At 37.9% G+C, this 19,230-nt stretch overlaps 1 pseudogene; it reads left to right on the top strand.

Annotated features, from left to right (window-relative positions):
* LOC149156638 (putative L-cysteine desulfhydrase 1) overlaps positions 1–18,587 on the top strand; it is a 52,843-nt pseudogene extending 34,256 nt beyond the window's left edge.
* The last annotated feature ends 643 nt before the right edge of the window (positions 18,588–19,230 follow it).

Here is a 19,230-nt window from a genome sequence, read left to right as displayed (position 1 = left end):
CTATATAATACCTTTCCCCTCCTGAAGGTCCTACTCATTAGAAGCCTATGGAAAAGTTTATTCCATTGATGCTGCTTCTATTTCTGTGCTCAACTCCCTCTTCCTCTTCTTAACCATAAGAGAATCCTCCAATGGAAACGTTTCTTCCATTGCTGCTGCTTCTGTTTCTGTGGTCAAAGTTTAAAGGCATTTTGTGATATTTTTTTCTTTGTTTTAACTTATTATGTATAGATTCTTTTTTTTTCTTTTAATTAATTTAAAATGTCGGTGTGCAAAAAGCAGCACTTAGAACTCTTTACTCTAATTTTCACTATGTTGATGTGCATAAAGTGACACTTAGACTTCTTTATTCTAGTTTTATTAAGCCGATTTGGCAGATAAAGTATTATAACTTCTTTATCATCTCCATTAAAAGTCAACTAAGTTGTACTATATCATGTGAATTTTGGTTGTTTCTTTCAAGTGCTCTGTGATATTTTTTCCCATTTCACCTAATTTTATGGTAATTGTTTTCTTTTAATTAATATAAAATGTTGATATCAATAAATGACACTTGAACCGTGTTTTGGTGTATATTTAGTAAATTTGTATAATTCATGATTTCCATCATCAAACATATCTAATGATAAGAATTGTACTGGTTCAAGTTTACTTCCAAACTCTTCTCTATGTGATGTTGAAAATTTAATAAAAATATAAATATACTTTTGACAAATGATAACAATGAATAACATTTAGTTCCTATAGTATATAGAGATTATATACCATCTTATTTTAATTTAATTGTTGAATTAGTAAAGTAGATTAAATGTTATTTGCTCCCAACAATGTTCTTGAGGACTATATGAAATGAAAATAAAAAACTAATATATACTATCCTATAATATAAATCAGATTATAAAATATATATTATAAACATATAACTATAAAATATTTTAGGTTATTAGGGATAACTCGCAATCTATATATATCCCATGATATCTTAATTAGATTTTGAATTAGTAAACTAAACCAAATGCTATGTGCTCTCATCAATATATTCTCTAATGTGACATGCTCCGCTTTCCGTTCTCACATGCTTAATCTTTTATCTTACTTGCCATTCTTTAAAAAAAAAAAAAAAAAACCTATTAACACGTATAAGATTACCAACGTTGCCTAATCTTTTACCTTCCTTACTATCCTTAAAAAAAAACCTCTTAACACTTGTAAGATTACCACGACAACCTTGGTTTCGTATTTAGTATTTAGAACATACAATTTTCTTTAGAAAATTTTAATGCTACTTAAAAAATAATCATACCATTTTAGAAATATATGTATTTTACTTAGAAATTGTAATTTTTACTTTTCTCAATTGTGATTCATTTTATTTAGAGGAATTTATTCCTATTTCTTAGGGTATTGTTGTTGTCATTAATGCGAGATTGGTATTTGTTCTTGAAGTGTATGTGGAGGCGGAGTTTGCCAAGTGGTGCAAGAGCCGAAGAGTAGAGGGTGTGCTTGCTGTGAATGTGTGAAAAGAGATCGTTGGAGTAAGAAAACATGCGTGGAGTAGTAGGAGTCCGTCACAATTTCTTGGGCGTTGTTGAGAATCGAGTTGACGGATGCTAAGACGATGTCCATGATTGTGCACAACTAATCTCATCTACATCATTGGAGGCACCTTGATTAGGTAATTTTTTGGGCAGATAAAAGCGGCCCACTTGAATCTTGAATGCTCTACTGCGCGTTGCTAGTTTAAGTCACTATCTCCTTAGACGTGTTTGTTCGTGGTATCACCGTCTGTCTACAACTTCAGTGGTGCCCGTAGCTAAGGTGTTGAAGTCTCTAACTGAGGTGTTGTAGCTCTCTGCTGGTTAGGGTTGTTTGTTTTATTGATCTGTGGTGATCGAGTGCGGTGGGTGATCCAGTGTGGTCAGTTTCCTGCCCAAGGAGATGTGCAAATTGAAAGTAGTCATGTATCCATGGAAAATTATTTTCTGTTGTGAGTAGAGAAGCACAAAAAGTTTGTTTTTATTTTTTTGGCCAGTGCTATTAGCTCCTTTTACGGCTCCCTTTATGGTCGCCGATGATTTGGAAACTGTCTGCCTCCGATTCCAATAATTACGGAAACCATCTGCGTTGATTAATTTCTTGTTGGGAGCTCCTGGAGTGGTCCGTTACTCCCTCTACAGTTCTCTACCACGTTTTGTGGAACACTTGACACATAGCCAACAAAAGCTTGATGGAAGCTTGGCTATAAATACTTATGCTTGGTCCCCAAACTCACTACTCAACCCCTTTAGCCTTACACCATCAAATTAGAGTGAGCAGAGCTTGGAAGTGCCACACGGGTGAGAGAAAAAGTCTGTAGAGGGTGAATGGCCTCGTGTCTTTGAGTAGTTAGATCCGTTGTGTTGTGCACTGTACTGTTTGGCATTAGCGTTATTATTTGTATGCGTTTTGAATGGCTTTGCGGGAGCTCTGATCATTATACTCTCCCCCAAGGATTCCAACAACGTTCAAGGACCCAATATCTCCATTCACAAAGATTTTTCCGTGTCGTTTTCTGATGGAATAATAGCTACTGCAATAACTGCAGCAGGCCCAACAAGCAGCGATTTGTAGAGGAATACTTCGTCTTCGCAGACAAAAGGGAAGGGACTGCCTCGAAGCGTAGCGGAAAGTCTGGTATCGGAGTGTGAGTAGCATCAATGGCCGGAGGTATGATTTATTGGGTATTAAAGTTTTTCGATTCTTTTAAGTGTTTATTCCACATTATAGAATCGTTATTATGCTTACATTTGGTATCAGAGCAATTTTTATCTCTGCCTTAGTGTTCATAGACATGCTCTGTTTGGCTAAATGCCATATTTTGAGAATTTTCTGAATTAAGGCATTTATTTGGAAATATGTTTAATTTTTGCTTAATTTTTATGCTTATAATATTTATTTGGTTTAGTTATATGCAATTTGGATAAATGTTGTGCAAATTTATTAACTATGCTCATATTTAATTTGCTTGAATTGATTATTTCTGCTCTAATTAAAGCATGCTATTTTGGATGAGTATACGAGACCCATCGTTGAATGTTATGCATGAATATTATAGTTTTATTTATGCAAATTATCATTATTCTCATATCAAGCTAATTTTTATGCATAAAAGAAATAATGTCTAGTGATCCATATAATTTTTAATTGATTAGAGAATAGCCACAACATCTCTAATTAAAAAATATTATATATTATGATTGATTAGGATCACATAAAGAATATTTAGACATTAATTGTAATTAATTATACTAGATATAATAATTTTTTTCCCACTGGAATTTTTATTATATTTATATATAATTAGTTAGGATAAAATATCAAATTATTCATAACTTACCCACATGAATTATGAATTAATAGTTTTATCATAAAGTTCAAATCTAAGATAGAATTTATATCGAATTATAATCATAATATACCCTTTAGAATTATGAATTAAGTGAATAATTTGATAAATTCTATCATAAAGAATAATTGAATCTGCTTGAATTGAAAATTTAGTCCATAGACAATTTTTATGTCATTAGATTCAATTTTAAGCATGATTTACATTGGTAAAGCATGAAATTTTATTTAGGCCTCAATTTTAACATAAGCATGTAATCTTTAATTTTATGTAGTTGTACAACCTGCAAATTTCTTTAATATTCGTTGTGATATTCCTGAACTTAAGGGAGATAACTATAAGGTCTAGAAGGAGAGAGTTCTCCTTCATTTGGGGTGGATGGACATAGACTATGCTATTAGGAAAGATGAACCACCGGCACTCACTAATACCAGCACTGCAGCGGACATCACGCTTTATGAACGATGGGAACGATCTAATCGCCTAAGCATGATGTTCATTAAGACTAAAATTTCAGCTGGTATTCGTGGTTCCGTTGATCAGCATGAAAAGGTTTGAGACTTGCTGAAAGCCATTGATGATCAATTCGTCACTTCAGACAAGGCATTAGCAAGCACCCTAATCATGAAGTTCTCATCCCTAAGGCTCACCAGTGTGAAAGGTGTAGTCCCTCAATTGAAGAAACTCGATGTTGAAATATAGGAGTCCTTTTTGGTGCACTACATCTTGAACACCCTTCCGCACCAATACGGACCCTTCAAAATCTCATACAACACACATAAGGATAAATGGTCAATTAATGAACTCATGACCATGTGTGTTCAAGAGGAGGGGAGACTGGTGATGGAACTGGGAGAAAGTGTAATGTTGGCAACGCGTGGAAAGGGAAAATATCAAGCCAATCAGAAAGGGAAAGGTAAAGTACCTCCCCAAGCCGATATCAAGAAGGATTCCAAATGTTTCTTTTGTAAAAAGAAGGGACACATGAAGAAGGAATGTGCCAAATTTCAGAAATGGCTTGCGGACAAAGGTAATCCAATCTCGTTTGTTTGTTATGAATCTAATATGGTTAAAGTCAATATTAACACCTCGTGGATTGATTCTGGATCAACAATTCACATTTCGAATTCCTTGCAGGGTTTGAAAGACCTAAGGAAGCCAGTGGGAAGTGAGCAAAGCATCTTATCAGGAAAAAATATGGGCTCGCATGTGGAAGCTATAGGAACGTGCTATTTAACTTTAAGTAGTGGCTTTGTTTTAGAATTAGAAAAGACCTTTTATGTTCCAAGTTTTTCTAGAAACTTGATTTTAGTTTCAAGGCTTATACCTTTTGGATATTCCTTTAACTTTTTAGAAACATCCTTCAGTTTATTTTATAAATCTGATTGTGTTGGGAATGGTATTTTGTCTAATGGTCTTTACTACATTAATTTACAAAACAATGTCACTTATGATTCAATGCATGTTCACACTGGTACTAAAAGATGTGTTATTGATGAAGATTCCTCTAAATTATGGCAATAGAGATTAGGTCATATCTCCATAAAAAAGAATTAAAAGATTAGTAAATGAAGGGGTACCTAATACTCTGGATTTTACTGATTTTGAGACTTGTGTGGACTGCATAAACGGAAAGAAGACCAACAAGTCAAAGAAAGGTGCAAATAGGAGTTCAGACATATTAGAGATTATACATACTGATATATGTAGTCCAGACATGGACTCACATGGTCAGAGATACTTCAACTCTTTTATAGATGATTACTCACAATATATGTATCTCTACATGCCTCATAAAAAGAATGAAGCATTAGATGCCTTTAATATCTTTAACGATGAAGTAGAGAAACAATGCGGCAAACAAATTAAGATCATGAGATTAGATGGAGGTGGAGAATATTATGGTAGATACATAGAAGATGGACAAGCACCTGGGCCGTTCGCAAAATTTCTTCAATAGCATGGGATTGTTGCCCAATACACCATGCCTGGTTCACCCGACCAGAATGGTGTAGCAGAAAGAAGAAACCGAACATTATTGGACATGGTGTGGAGTATGCTTAGCAGCTCCAATCTTCCTAAATCCTTGTGGACTGAAGCACTTAAGATGACAGTGTATATATTAAACCGAGTTCCAACCAAGGCTGTTCCTAAAATTCCATTTGAATTATGGAAAGGTTGGAAACCGAGTTTGCGACATATGCGCGTTTGGGGATGCCCGTCTGAAGTAAGAATATATAATCCACAAGAGAAGAAGCTAGACCCAAGGACCATTAGTGGGTATTTCATTGGATATGCTGAAAGGTCTAAAGGTTACAGATTTTATTGTCCATCTCACAGCACTAGGATTGTGGAATCAAGAAATGCAAAGTTTCTTGAAAATGACTTGATCAGTGGGAGCGATCAAACCAGGAACATAGTTTCTAAGAAGGATAATTCAGAATCTCAACCTTCCACCTCAAGTGATAGATTGGTTATTGTTCACACCACCCCTCAAGTACAAACTGGTGCTAAACAACCAATTGTTGAAGTTCCACAAGCTATTGACGACATTCTAGTAGATTAGGTAGTTTAACAGTTGCCAAGAATTTTTGAATAATGAGTTGAACTACATACTTCTCAGGAAGATGATGGTACAACATTAAGAAGATGTATTAGACCATAGAGATCAGGAATTCCTAATGATTATGTTGTATATCTGCAAGAATCTGACCACAACATTGGAGCCAAAAATGATCCCTAGTCTTTTTCACAAGTCATGAGTTGCAAAGAATCAGAATTATGGTACGATGCCATGAAGGAAGACATGAATTTTATAAAGAGTAATGAAGTCTGGGATCTTGTTGAGTTGCCTAATGGTGCAAAAGCCATTAGATGTAAATGGGTCTTTAAGAGAAAGAAAGACTCATTGGGCAACATTGATAGATACAAGGCAAGACTTGTTGCTAAGGGATTCACCCTGAAAGAAGGAATCGACTACACAAAGACTTTCTCTCCTGTATCTAAGAAATATTCCTTGCGCATTATTATGGAATTCGTAGCCCATTTTGACTTGGAGTTGCAACAAATGGATGTGAAAAAGACATTTCTCAATGGAGATCTAGAGGAGGAGGTTTACATGAAACAACTTGAAGGATTCCCCTCTAGTGATGGTGAGCAATTGGTTTGCAAGCTCAAAAATCATTACACGGTTTAAAACAAGCATCCCGCCAATGGTATTTGAAATTCCATAATGTAATTTCTTCTTTCGGTATTGTAGAAAACATTATGGATCAATGTATATACCTGAAAGTCAGTGGGAGTAAAATCTGTTTTCTTGTTTTATATGTGGATGAAATTTTGCTAGCAACCAATGATAAGGGTTTGCTACATGACGTGAAACAATTCCTCTCTAAAAATTTTGATATGAAGGATATGGGTGAGGCATCTTATGTCATTGGCATTAAGATCCATAGAGACAGATTTTGAGGCATCTTGGGTTCGTCTCAGGAAACCTATATTGATAAAATTTTAGAGAGATTTCAGATGAAGGATTATTCACCAAGTGTAGCTCCCATTGTGAAAGGTGATAGGTTCAATTTGAACCAATGCTTGAAGAATGACATTGAAAGGGAACAAATGAAGAACATTCCATATGCTTCTGTTGTCGAAAGCCTAATGTATGCTTAGGTCTGCACAAGACCTGACATTGCATTTGTTGTGGGAATGTTGGGACGATATTAGAGTGATCTGTGTTTAGACCACTGGAGAGCTGCAAAGAAAGTAATGAGGTACCTTCAACGAACCACAAACTACATGGTTATGTATAGACGGAAAAACAATTTGGAAGTAATTGGCTACTCAAATTCTAACTTTGTTGGATGTGTTGATTCACGCAAATCAACATCAGGATACATTTTTATGATGGCTGGTGGAGCTGTATCATGGAGGAGTGCCAAGCAGACATTGATTGCCATTTCCACTATGGAAGTCAAGTTCGTCTCTTGTTTTGAGGCTACTTTACATGGTGTATGGCTTAAGAGTTTCATTTCTAGGCATAGAATTATGGATTCTATCTCTAAGCCATTGAGAATGTATTGCGACAATTCAACTGTTGTTTTTATAGCTAAAAACAACAAAAGTGGGAGTCAAAATAAACACATCGACATTAAGTATTTAGCTATAAGAGAACGTGTTAAAGAAAAGAAAGTGGTCATTTAGCACGTCAACACTGAGTTGATGATCATTGATCCTTTGACTAAGGGCCTGCCACCGTTGAAATTCAAGGATCATGTAATGAATATGGGATTTGGTTTCATTATGTAGTTTCTCATTGTATGGACAATGTTATTTTAATGAAATTCTTAATTATTGTGATGTTTTCTTCATACTTATGTGCACCTTAATTTGATTTGAGAGAATTCATCTGTGTAGGACCAAGAATAAACATAAGGTTTATTCATTAAGAAATTGTTGCCACATAAATTATAATAGATTATCGCTATGATAATAGAGGACTTATCGCCATGATAATAGAGGACTTATCGCCATGATTCATGTATCTATTACTTAATATAGATTATCAATGGGTTTTAAGATGAGACATTAGATTGGAAGTATGGACCAAGTGGGAGAATGTTAGCTCCCTTTACGGCTCCCTTTACAGCCGCCGATGATTTGGAAACCGTCTGCCACCGATTCCAATAATTACGGAAACCATTTGCCATTGATTAATTTATTGTTGGGAGCTCCTGGAGTGGTCCATTACTCCCTCTACAGTTCTCTACCATGTTCTATGGAACACTTGACACATAGCCAACAAAATCTTGATGGAAGCTTGGCTATAAATACTTATGTTTGGTCCCCAAGCTCACTACTCAACCCCTTCAGCCTTACACCATCAAATTAGAGTGAGTAGAGCTTGGAAGTGCCACACGAGTGAGAGGAAAAATCTGTAGAGGGTGAATGGCCTTGTGTCTTTGAGTAGTTAGATCCATTGTGTTGTGCACTATACTGTTTTGCATTAGCGTTATTATTTTTATGTGTTTTCATGGCTTTGTGGGAGCTCTGATCATTATACTCTCCCCCAAGGATTCCAACAATGTTCAAGGACCCAAAATCTCCATTCACAAAGATTTTTCCGTGCTGTTTTCTGATGGAATAATAGCTACTGCAATAACTGCAGTAGGCCCAAAACTAGCAACTTGTAGAGGAATACTTCGTCTTCGCAGACAAAAAGGAAGTGATTGCCTCGAAGCGTAGTGGAAAGTTTGGTATCAGAGTGTGAGTAGAATCAATGGCCGGAGGTATGATTTATTGGGTATTAAAGTTTTTTGATTCTTTTAAGTGTTTATTCCACATTATAGAATCGTTATTATGCTTACAAGTGCATCACTCGACCCTGTTATGAGTTTTTTGCGGTTACGATTGCTAGCTTATCCTTATTCTCCCCTATGTTATTGTTGGCATACTTACTTTGATGAAAAAAAACTATCGACCTTTAACAACAGTAATAACTCCTTTGCTTCCATGTAACACCATTATTTTATACTGAATCTTCTGTAGCATCTATATCGACCTTTACCCCTTTGGAAATTGTCAAATTGGAAAATGGTCCCTCAGAATAGTAGTTCGAGACGACAAGGAAAATTGTCTGAAAACGTGACTCAAACATTGAAAAGGGTTGAGGTTATTGAAAAAAGACAAAAAAAAAATATTTGAGAAGGGGAATATGAGGGGTTGATCAGAAGGGATTTTGGGCATCACGAAAAGGGCGTGGCCCACATCAATAATGGAATCTTTGGTTGCTTCCCTTCTTCCGTTTTATCTACACAGGCGAAGTGGGCATGCCTATTCTTACAACAACCTGACAATTTTTTCTATGGATCTCTTCCTAAGGGGCTCTCACAGTCCAGATAGATGATATGTACACTGCTTATTGTTGCTCATGGTGATAAAATTTGTCTAGTAGATAACGTAACCACAACAGTGATGATAGTGTTGTAATAGGTTTCCTGGGATTTCATGGAAGGTAAATTTGAGAAGGGAGATGTTGTGTTGATGCTTCACTTTTACTATGGAGCCGTGAAGAAGGCCATACAAGCTTGTGCAATTCATGCAGGTGCCCAGGTAATCGAAGTTCATTGAACTTTTTCGGTGACGTCGAAAGAAGAGACTGTTGTGAAATTTAGGAAGTCTCTGCAGCAGGGTAAGGCCCAGTCCAGGAAAATCAAATTATAAGTCCTTGATCATGTGACATCTATGCCATCAATTGTCTTTCCTGTTGTGTGTGGAGCATGATTGTTCAAAGGTATTTGTTTCAACCGGATGTATACCCCAGGAAGTCTTGTACACCCCTCCACGCAGGGGGGACTTGTCCCCCCTGCGGGGGTCCGGGGGGGCCGATCCCCCCCGGCTAGGGGGTCTGGGGGCCAGCGGGGGCTCGGGGGCAACGCCCCTAAAGCTAAAAACAAATGTAAAATTTCCTTGTAAAAGTATAGTAATTTCTAGTCAATCTGGGCCGTTCATTAGGCGGATGATCTGACGGTAGAACTTATGTTTAGTTTAGGGTTTTTTTCCCTAGAAGGCAACCTCTCTCTTTGTATGAGGGTATTGTATTTGAGGCTGTGAAATAGATGTGTATTTTGTGAGCGAGAAATAGAGAGGTGAGACTGTGAGAGAAAACAGAGGATATTACAGCGGATTTGCTGTAGATTGTGTCTCTTCATTTTGCTAGATAATAGAAAGGAAGGACTTGCTGTTCGGGGTGGACGTATCCAAAACTGGGTGAACCACATATATTTGTGTCTCTCTTGTTTTGTGCATTTTCTGTGTTTATATTTCTGCAATATTTTATGTGTTCCATTGCTCCGTAATATATAATTTTCTAACAACTGGTGTCGGAGCCGAAGGTCTATTTGGCTGATAAACTCGCAGGAAAGAAGGGTTCCTGGTCCTAGTGGGAGCAATGGCGGAAGATGGTAAGTTTAGGGTCGAGAAATTTAACGGCCAAAACTTCTCGCTGTGGAAGATGCAAATGGACGATTATCTGTATCAGAAAGATCTATACCTACCATTGGGCGGAAAAACAAAGATGCCGACGGGTATGAAAGACGAAGAATGGAACCTTCTCGATAGAAAGGCACTTGGAACAATACGGTTGTGCCTTGCTGCGTCAGTCGCCTTCAACATTTCGAAGGAAACCACGACAGAGGGTTTGATGCAGACGTTGTCGAGACTATATGAAAAACCCTCGGCCTCAAACAAGGTATTTCTTATGAAATGGTTATTTAATATGAATATGTCGGAAGGTGGATCTGTTGCAAACCATTTAAATGATTTTAATACAGTTACAAGTCAGTTAAGTTCTGTAGGGGTAAACTTTGATGATGAAGTTAGAGCTCTGTTATTCTTGTGCTCATTACCAGAAAGTTGGAATGGTTTGGTAATGGCCATTAGTAACTCCGTTTCTGGATCTAGTACTTTAAAGTTTGATGATGTTGTCGGTGCTATCCTTAGCGAGGAAATGCGACGGAAAAGCTCCGGTGAGACATCGGGAAATGATTTGAGTGCAGAGTCTAGAGGAAGAAAAATGGAAAGAGGAAAGAGCTCAGGATATCGCAGTAAATCAAGGAAAGGCAGATCCAAGTCCAGATCGGGGATAGTGTGCTGGAAATGTGGAAAGAAAGGACACCTAAAGAAAGACTGTAGATCTCGGAAGGGAAAAGAAGGAGATGCACAGCAAGAAAACAATCATGAAGCAAATGTGACAGGTGAGGTGTTACAAGATGCTTTGATTCTTTCTTTCGAAAATATTACTGATTCTTGGGTGGTAGATTCAAGGGCTTCATTCCATGCCACACCTGATAAGAAATACTTTCATGACTATGTTCAAGGATATTTTGGACAAGTTCGTCTGAGTGATGATAAACCCTGTAAAATCGTTGGAATGGGGAAGGTTCTTGTAAAACAGCAGAATGGAAACCAATGGCTATTAAAGGAGGTAAGGCATGTTCCAGATCTAAAGAAAAATCTGATTTCAACAGGGCAGTTAGGTGGTGAAGGTTATGTGACAACTTTCACAGATAAAGCTTGGAAGGTCACCAAAGGAGCCCTGGTAATAGAAAAAGGCGAAAAGGTTGGTACATTGTATTTATGCAATGGTATTTCTAACTCTGTTAATGCTTTAACTTCCAAAGGAACAGATGCAGCATTATGGCATCATAGGCTCGGACACATGAGTGAAAAGGGGATGAAGATTCTTCACTCAAGGAATTTGTTGCCGGGTTTGAAGAATGTTGATTTGGACTTCTGTGAGAATTGCATTTATGGAAAATAGAAGAGAGTCAGATTTCTCAGAGTTGGGAAAGAAAAGAAGAATGAAAAATTAGAGCTTGTGCATACAGATGTATGGGGACCTGCTCAGGTATCATCTCTCGGTGGCTCTCGTTATTATGTTACTTTTATTGATGATGCAGCTAGAAAAACTTGGATTTATTGTATTAAGAATAAATCTGGTGTATTTGATACTTTCAAGAAATGGAAAGCTTTGGTTGAGATTGAGACAGGAAAGAAATTGAAGTGTCTTAGATCAGACAATGGAGGTGAATATTGCAGCAAAGAGTTTGATAGGTACTGTTCAGAGCATGGAATTCGCAGAGAGAAGACAGTTCCAAGAACACCACAAGAAAATGGTGTGTCAGAAAGGATGAACAGAACAATCATGGAGCGTGCAAGATGCATGAGATTGCATGCAGGATTGCCTTTACAGTTTTGGGCAGATGTTGTAGATACTGTTGTTTATGTAATAAACAGAGGGCCTTCAAGTTCCTTGGATGGTGGTGTTCCAGAGGAAGCATGGACAGGTAAAAAGGTAAACTACTCCTTTTTAAAGCCTTTTGGTTGTGAGGCCTTTGGCCATATTGATAAAGAAAATAGAACAAAGCTTGAGGCAAAGTCAAAGAAATGTACCTTTATTGGATATGGTGTTAATGATTTTGGTTATCGCTTATATGATTATGAAAATCACAAAATCATTAGGAGCAGAGATGTAATATTCAATGAAAAGGTCTTGTATAAGAATCAGTGGCAGGAAAAGAAGAAAGAAAACAAAAACAAAGAATACGCAGTTCTTGATGAAATCACTGAAAAAGTAAAGGTGCCTGAAAATAATAATAATCAACAACCACAACAACACCAACCACCACAGCAACGACAGGCACCCCAAACACCTAAAAGTGGTGTTAGAAGATCTACCAGGATAAGTAGACCCCCTGAACGATACTCTCCTTCATTATATTATTTATTGTTGACTCATACTGGTGAACCCGAATGTTATGAAGAAGCAATGCAGGTTGAAAGAAGGAAGAAGTGGGAGGTAGCCATGGAAGAAGAGATGGACTCCTTAATGCATAACCAGACTTGGGATTTAGTCAGGTTGCCTGCTGGAAAAACTACATTGAAGAATAAATGGGTTTACAGGCTGAAGGAAGAAGATGGAGGAAAACAGAGATACAAAGCTAGACTTGTGGTGAAGGGGTTTGCACAGAAGAAAGGTATTGATTTTGATGAAATATTTTCTCCTGTTGTTAAAATGACTTCAATCAGAACCATTTTAAGTCTTGTAGCAGCTGAAGATTTGCATCTTGAGCAGTTAGATGTAAAGACAACCTTTCTCCATGGGGATATGGAGGAAGAGATATATATGCAGCAGCCACAAGGATATGAGGTGAAAGGGAAGGAGAAACTAGTGTGCAGGTTGAAGAAGATCTTGTATGGCTTAAAACAGGCTCCAAGGCAGTGGTATCTAAAATTTGACAAGTTTATGTCTGAACAAGGTTATACTAGATGTCACTCTAATAATTGTGTTTATTTGAAAAAGAAAATTGATGGCATCTATATTATATTGTTATTGTATGTAGATGACATGGTTGTTGCAGGATCTAACATGCAGGAAATAAATGTGCTCAAAAGAAAATTGGCAAATTCATTTGCAATGAAGGATTTGGGAGCTGCAAAACAAATCCTTGGTATGAGAATAACTAGAGACAGGAAAAATCGTAAATTAACATTGTCTCAGAATGAGTACATACAAAAGGTGTTGAAAAGATTTAACATGCACAATGCAAAACCAGTTAGTACACCTTTTGCTAGCCATTTCAAACTTAGCAAGGAAATGTGCCCAAAGACCCAAGAAGACATGGATTATATGTCTAAAGTTCCATATGCATCAGCAGTTGGAAGCTTAATGTATGCAATGGTCTGCACAAGGCCTGATATTGCACATGCAGTGGGAGTTGTAAGCAGGTACATGAACAATCTAGGAAAGGAACATTGGATGGCAGTGAAATGGATTCTCAGATATTTGAAAGGTACCACAAATAAAGCATTATGCTTTGGTGGTTCAAACATCTCCCTACAAGGATATGTTGATGCAGATATGGCAGGTGACAGAGATAACAGGAGGAGCACTACAGGATATGTATTTACTGTTGGAGGAACAACTGTCAGTTGGGTTTCAAAAATCCAATGTTATATACCTAGGGGGGATAATATGGGGTACCAAGGGAGGTACCCAAGGTAATAATGTAATAATGGGATGGGCCATAGTAATAAATAAGGTGGTTAACCCATGTCATGTAAGGGACCACAAGTAGTTAATAATAATGTAATGGGCCCATGGTATTAGTTGATGGTATGAGGGAACCATGGTAATGACCCATGGTATTGTATGTATGAGGCCTATATAGAGGCTAGAGACTCCACATGGGAGATAGTGAAGGATTATTGTATGAACATGCATATGGCTTGTGGAGTGTTCTCCTTCCTTAAGGAGTGAATGTATGGTGTTGCCCTACTTTAAGGGTTTGATCAATAAAGTGAATCATTTCTATACTTGGATCTTATTATTCTTGGGTTATTTCTATTATCATAATATCTTTGGGTCAGATCTATAACATCCAAAGTGTTGTTTCACTTTCAACAACAGAAGCAGAGCACGTTGCTGCTACAGAGGCTAGTAAAGAAATGATTTGGTTACAAAGGTTTATGGGTGAATTGGGTAAGGAGTATGATATGGGCACGTTATACAGTGATAGTCAAAGTGCCATTCATCTTGCAAAGAACTCAGCATTTCATTCCAGGACTAAACACATACAGCTCAAGTACCATTTCATACGATCAGTGTTGGAAGATGGAGAGTTGAAGCTAGAAAATATACACACTAGCAAGAATCCTGCAGATATGCTAACAAAAGTTGTAACCAGGGAGAAACTGAGAACATGCTCAGTTTCAATTGGTCTTCAAGGATGACGATGAAGATGAAATATAGCTAGGTCCAAAGAGGAGTCATTGTCCAGCAAATGAAGCAGCAGTGGAGTTGATACAATCATTCTCCAAGTGGGAGATTGTTGTGTGTGGAGCATGATTGTTCAAAGGTCTTTGTTTCAGCCAGATGTATACCCCAGGAAGTCTTGTACACCCCTCCACACGGGGGGGTTCGGGGGGGACTTGTCTCCCCCGCGGGGTCCGGGGGGGCGATCTGTTATATACCTAGGGGGGATAATATGGGATACCAAGGGAGGTACCCAAGGTAATAATGTAATAATGGGATGGGCCATAGTAATAAATAAGGTGGTTAACCCATGTCATGTAAGGGACCACAAGTAGTTAATAATAATGTAATGGGCCCATGGTATTAGTTGATGGTATGAGGAAACCATGGTAATGATGCATGGTATTGTATGTATGAGGCCTATATAGAGGCTAGAGACTCCACATGGAGGGATAGGAAGAGAAGTATTCTTGTATGAACAGGCATATGGCTTGTGGAGTGTTCTCCTTCCTTAAGGAGTGAATGTATGGTGTTGCCTTACCTTAAGGGTTTGATCAATAAAGAATCATTTCATATTATTTCTGGGTTTCTTTGCATTATCTTATACTTTTATATCAGATCTATAATATTCTTGGGTTAGATTCACAACAATTGGTATCAGAGCTATATTTTCTTATCAGATCTACAACAATTGGTATCAGAGCTACAACAAGTGGTATCAGAGCTCTTTCTTGGGCAAACCGTGGAGAAATTATTTTTCATTTTTGCAGGGTTTCTCGAGTGGTGAATTTGCAGATCAGATCTGTACGTTTTGGTTCAAGATCTGCAGAATCTAATTGTAGATCTGTATTCCTTGTGAAAAAATAGCCGATTTCAAAAAAAAAAATCGGTTGAATCGGAGTCCGGATGAAGGAGATATCGCTGATCTAAAAATCAGTGGGGTTTGCAGAGAATTTTTAGGGCCAGCGAATTTGCGGCGCAGATCTGGACGTCCTGGTGCCAGATCTGTAAGATCTAATTGTAGATCTATCCTTGTGACAAAACACCTGATTTCAAAAAAAAATCAGGCGAATCAGAGTCCGGATGAGGAAGATATCGCTGATTTAAAATCAGCTCTTTTTCAGAAATTTTGGGTGACGACGGGAAAATTGCAGCGCAGATCTGGAATTCTAGTGCCTGGATCAAAATTTCTATCACATGGGCAGATGTAGAATGATGGTTCCATTTCTAAAAACAGGTCATAATAGAGATTTTGAGCAATATTGACGGATTTGTGGTCATTTCAAATTTTCGCCAAGTTTTTTTTCAAAACCCTCTTCATGGCTTCTAGCAAGGTTCTATATTTTACAGGAACAGATGATGGTCCTACTATTGAAGAATTTATACAAAGATACAAGTCCTCACATGGGAAATATTGGAGGCTTCCAATAGTATGTAATGTGAGCGATGAGGCTAAAAAGTGGTGGTTATCACTTGACCACCAGCAGATGGCCAACATGTCAGATGCAGATTTTGAAAAACTCTTTTTGGACAAATGGTCTCGGGCTAGAAAAAAGGAGAATGAGACACATAAGGGTTTAATTGCTACGGGTATCTCCTTATTGCAGGTTCATGGATGGATTCAGAAGGAGAAAATCATTGTATATATAAATCCGAGTTGCAAGCAAAATCTCATAAATATCAACTTGACAAAGAAATTGCAAGTCCCAGCAAAACAAATTGAAAATACACAGGTTGATGATAAGGATGTTCAAATCTATAAGGATTTGAAGCTTTCTATGGATAAGTATGTGTTTCATGGTGATTTTTATGCTTCAGAGATGGATAATATCGATGTTGTTTTGGGATATCCTTGGATGGAATCTGTGAGTACTATCAATATTAATGTGCAGAAAAAATTCCTGAAGCTATGGTATAAAAAGAAGAAAATTACATTACAAGATATTTCCATCCATAAACAGGTAGAGCGCATGGAGGCAGAAGCAGATGATGTTCAAGGGACTAACATATCAGATGGTGAGCCTTTGATTATCGACAATCAAACACAAACAGAGGCTGCAGAAGAAAAGGTTACAGGTGATGATACATTAGAGGAGGGCTCAGTGGTTGAAGTCATATTGAAAAAGAAGACACCACAACAGGCACCACAGCAGGGTGAAGTAAAGAAAAAGCCATCGTGGGTTAAAACTTCAACATATCATCACCCACATCACCCCGCAAGACAACCATCAAGATGGACGCCAAGTAGTCACATGAAGGATAGCGAGGTGAGAATATCCATCCACTACACATCAACACAGAAGAGCTGCCACGGTCAACTTCCATCTCATGCGAGCAAGGCACCAGCGAGATCGAGGGTTCACCTTTCTCTTGGATGGCTAGATGCACGTGCATGGTATTAGTGGACTACTCTTTTGAGTAGATCTTATTATTTGTGTTCTTCCCATGTTTCGGGGACGAAACATGCTTAGGGGGGTGGAATGTTATATACCTAGGGGGGATAATATGGGGTACCAAGGGAGGTACCCAAGGTAATAATGTAATAATGGGATGGGCCATAGTAATAAATAAGGTGGTTAACCCATGTCATGTAAGGGACCACAAGTAGTTAATAATAATGTAATGGGCCCATGGTATTAGTTGATGGTATGAGGAAACCATGGTAATGATGCATGATATTGTATGTATGAGGCCTATATAAAGGCTAGAGACTCCACATGAAGATGAAGAGAAGTATTATTGTATGAACAGGCATATGGCTTGTGGAGTGTTCTCCTTCCTTAAGGAGTGAATGTATGGTGTTTCCCTACCTTAAGGGTTTGATTAATAAAGAATCATTTCATATTATTCTTGGGTTTATTTGCATTATCTTATATTTTTATATCAGATCTATAGTATTTCTGGTTTAGATCTACAACAATTGGTATCAGAGCTACAACACGATCCCCCCTGGCTGGGGGGTCCGGGGGCCAGCGGTCCCTCGGCGGGGGCTCGGGGGCAACGCCCCCGAAGCTAAAAACAAATGTAAAATTTCCTTGTAAAAGTATAGTAATTTCTAGTCAATCTGGGCTGTTCATTAGGCGGATGATCTGACGGTAGAACTTATGTTTAGTTTAGGGTTTTTTCCCTAGAAGGCAACCCCTCTCTTTGTATGAGGGTATTGTATTTGAGGCTGTGAAATAGATGTGTATTCTGTGAGCGAGAAACAGAGAGGTGAGACTGTGAGAGAAAACAGAGGATATTACAACGGATTTGCTGTAGGTTGTGTCTCTTCATTTTGCTGGATAATAGAAAGGAAGGACTAGTTGTTCGGGGTGGACGTAGCCCAAACTGGGTGAACCACGTATATCTGCGTCTCTCTTGTTTTGTGTGTTTTCTCTATTTATATTTCTGCAATATTTTATGTGTTCCATTGCTCCGTAATATATAATTTTCTAACATTTCCCATAAAAGAACTTATTAGGATTTGCAGGGAGGAGGGTTTGGACCAGGTTTTTGCAGATGGAGCTCATTCTATTGGGAATTTGGTAATTGATATGCAAGACATCAATGCTTTACACTAGTAATCTTCACAAATGGTTTTTTTGTCTTCCGTCGGTTACGTTTATTTATTATTGTCGTTCCCTTCTTCCTAATCTGCATCACCCAGTTGTTTCGAGTGAATATGGAAATGGATTGGCTATGGAGTCTGCCTGGATTGGAAACAGGGGCTACAGTTCGCAGCTTTCTGTGCCTGCTACGGTAGATTTTGTTAAACAATTTGAGAGTGGTGTTGAAGGCATCAGGAAAAAGAATCATGATTTTGTTGTTCGCATGGGAGAGATGCTTGCGAAGGCCTCAGATACCCGTTTGGGTGCTCCTCCAAAATTGTGCTCAGCAACGGTTCTTTGACGTTGCAGCCCGATAGCCGGCATGCAGAGGCATGCTTGGAAGTCACGTATGTCGGTTCCAGATGCTAGTTGACGACAATGGGGAGCTGACTGTGGTACAGTGAATGCGTATATTTGTTGCGTAGTGTGGCTGCTGATATGTTGTTGCATGAACAGTTGAGATCTATTGAGAGTCGCATGTATAGAGTAGAAGAGTTGTTCCAGTCCATGTAGGAGGTATTTCGAAGGCCAACTTTAGAAAGGCAGAGAAGCTAAAATACAAATTCACCCAAAACACACGAGTTGCGGCTTTTCTATTGATCATAGAAAATTTGATTCTTACAATGAACTTGGTGAAGTGTATTTAAATCTTTTTGACTAGCGAATCGCCTAAAATATCTTGACATGCACACACACTTAACTCAATTAACTCACACTCTAAATATGGACTGCACTTAACTCTTTATCCATCACTCAACTTGACTCAACACTCAACACTCAACACTTAGTTAACTGACTCTCTAATTTTAGTCAACTCCTCATGCGAGAGTAATTACAATTTCTAACACTCCCCCTTAATTACGACCGTATGACTCAACATAACTCAAACATGACTTAACTTGATTCAATTATCATTGAAACATGCCTGTTGGTCTATGTCTCAG

Source organism: Pinus tabuliformis, chromosome 9 (assembly GCF_031772625.1).
Source record: "Pinus tabuliformis cultivar Carrire ecotype Pingquan chromosome 9, CPIR1, whole genome shotgun sequence".
NCBI lineage: Eukaryota > Viridiplantae > Streptophyta > Pinopsida > Pinales > Pinaceae > Pinus > Pinus tabuliformis.
Note: the sequence above shows the minus strand (reverse complement) of the source record. Positions and strands in the feature narration are given on the sequence as shown.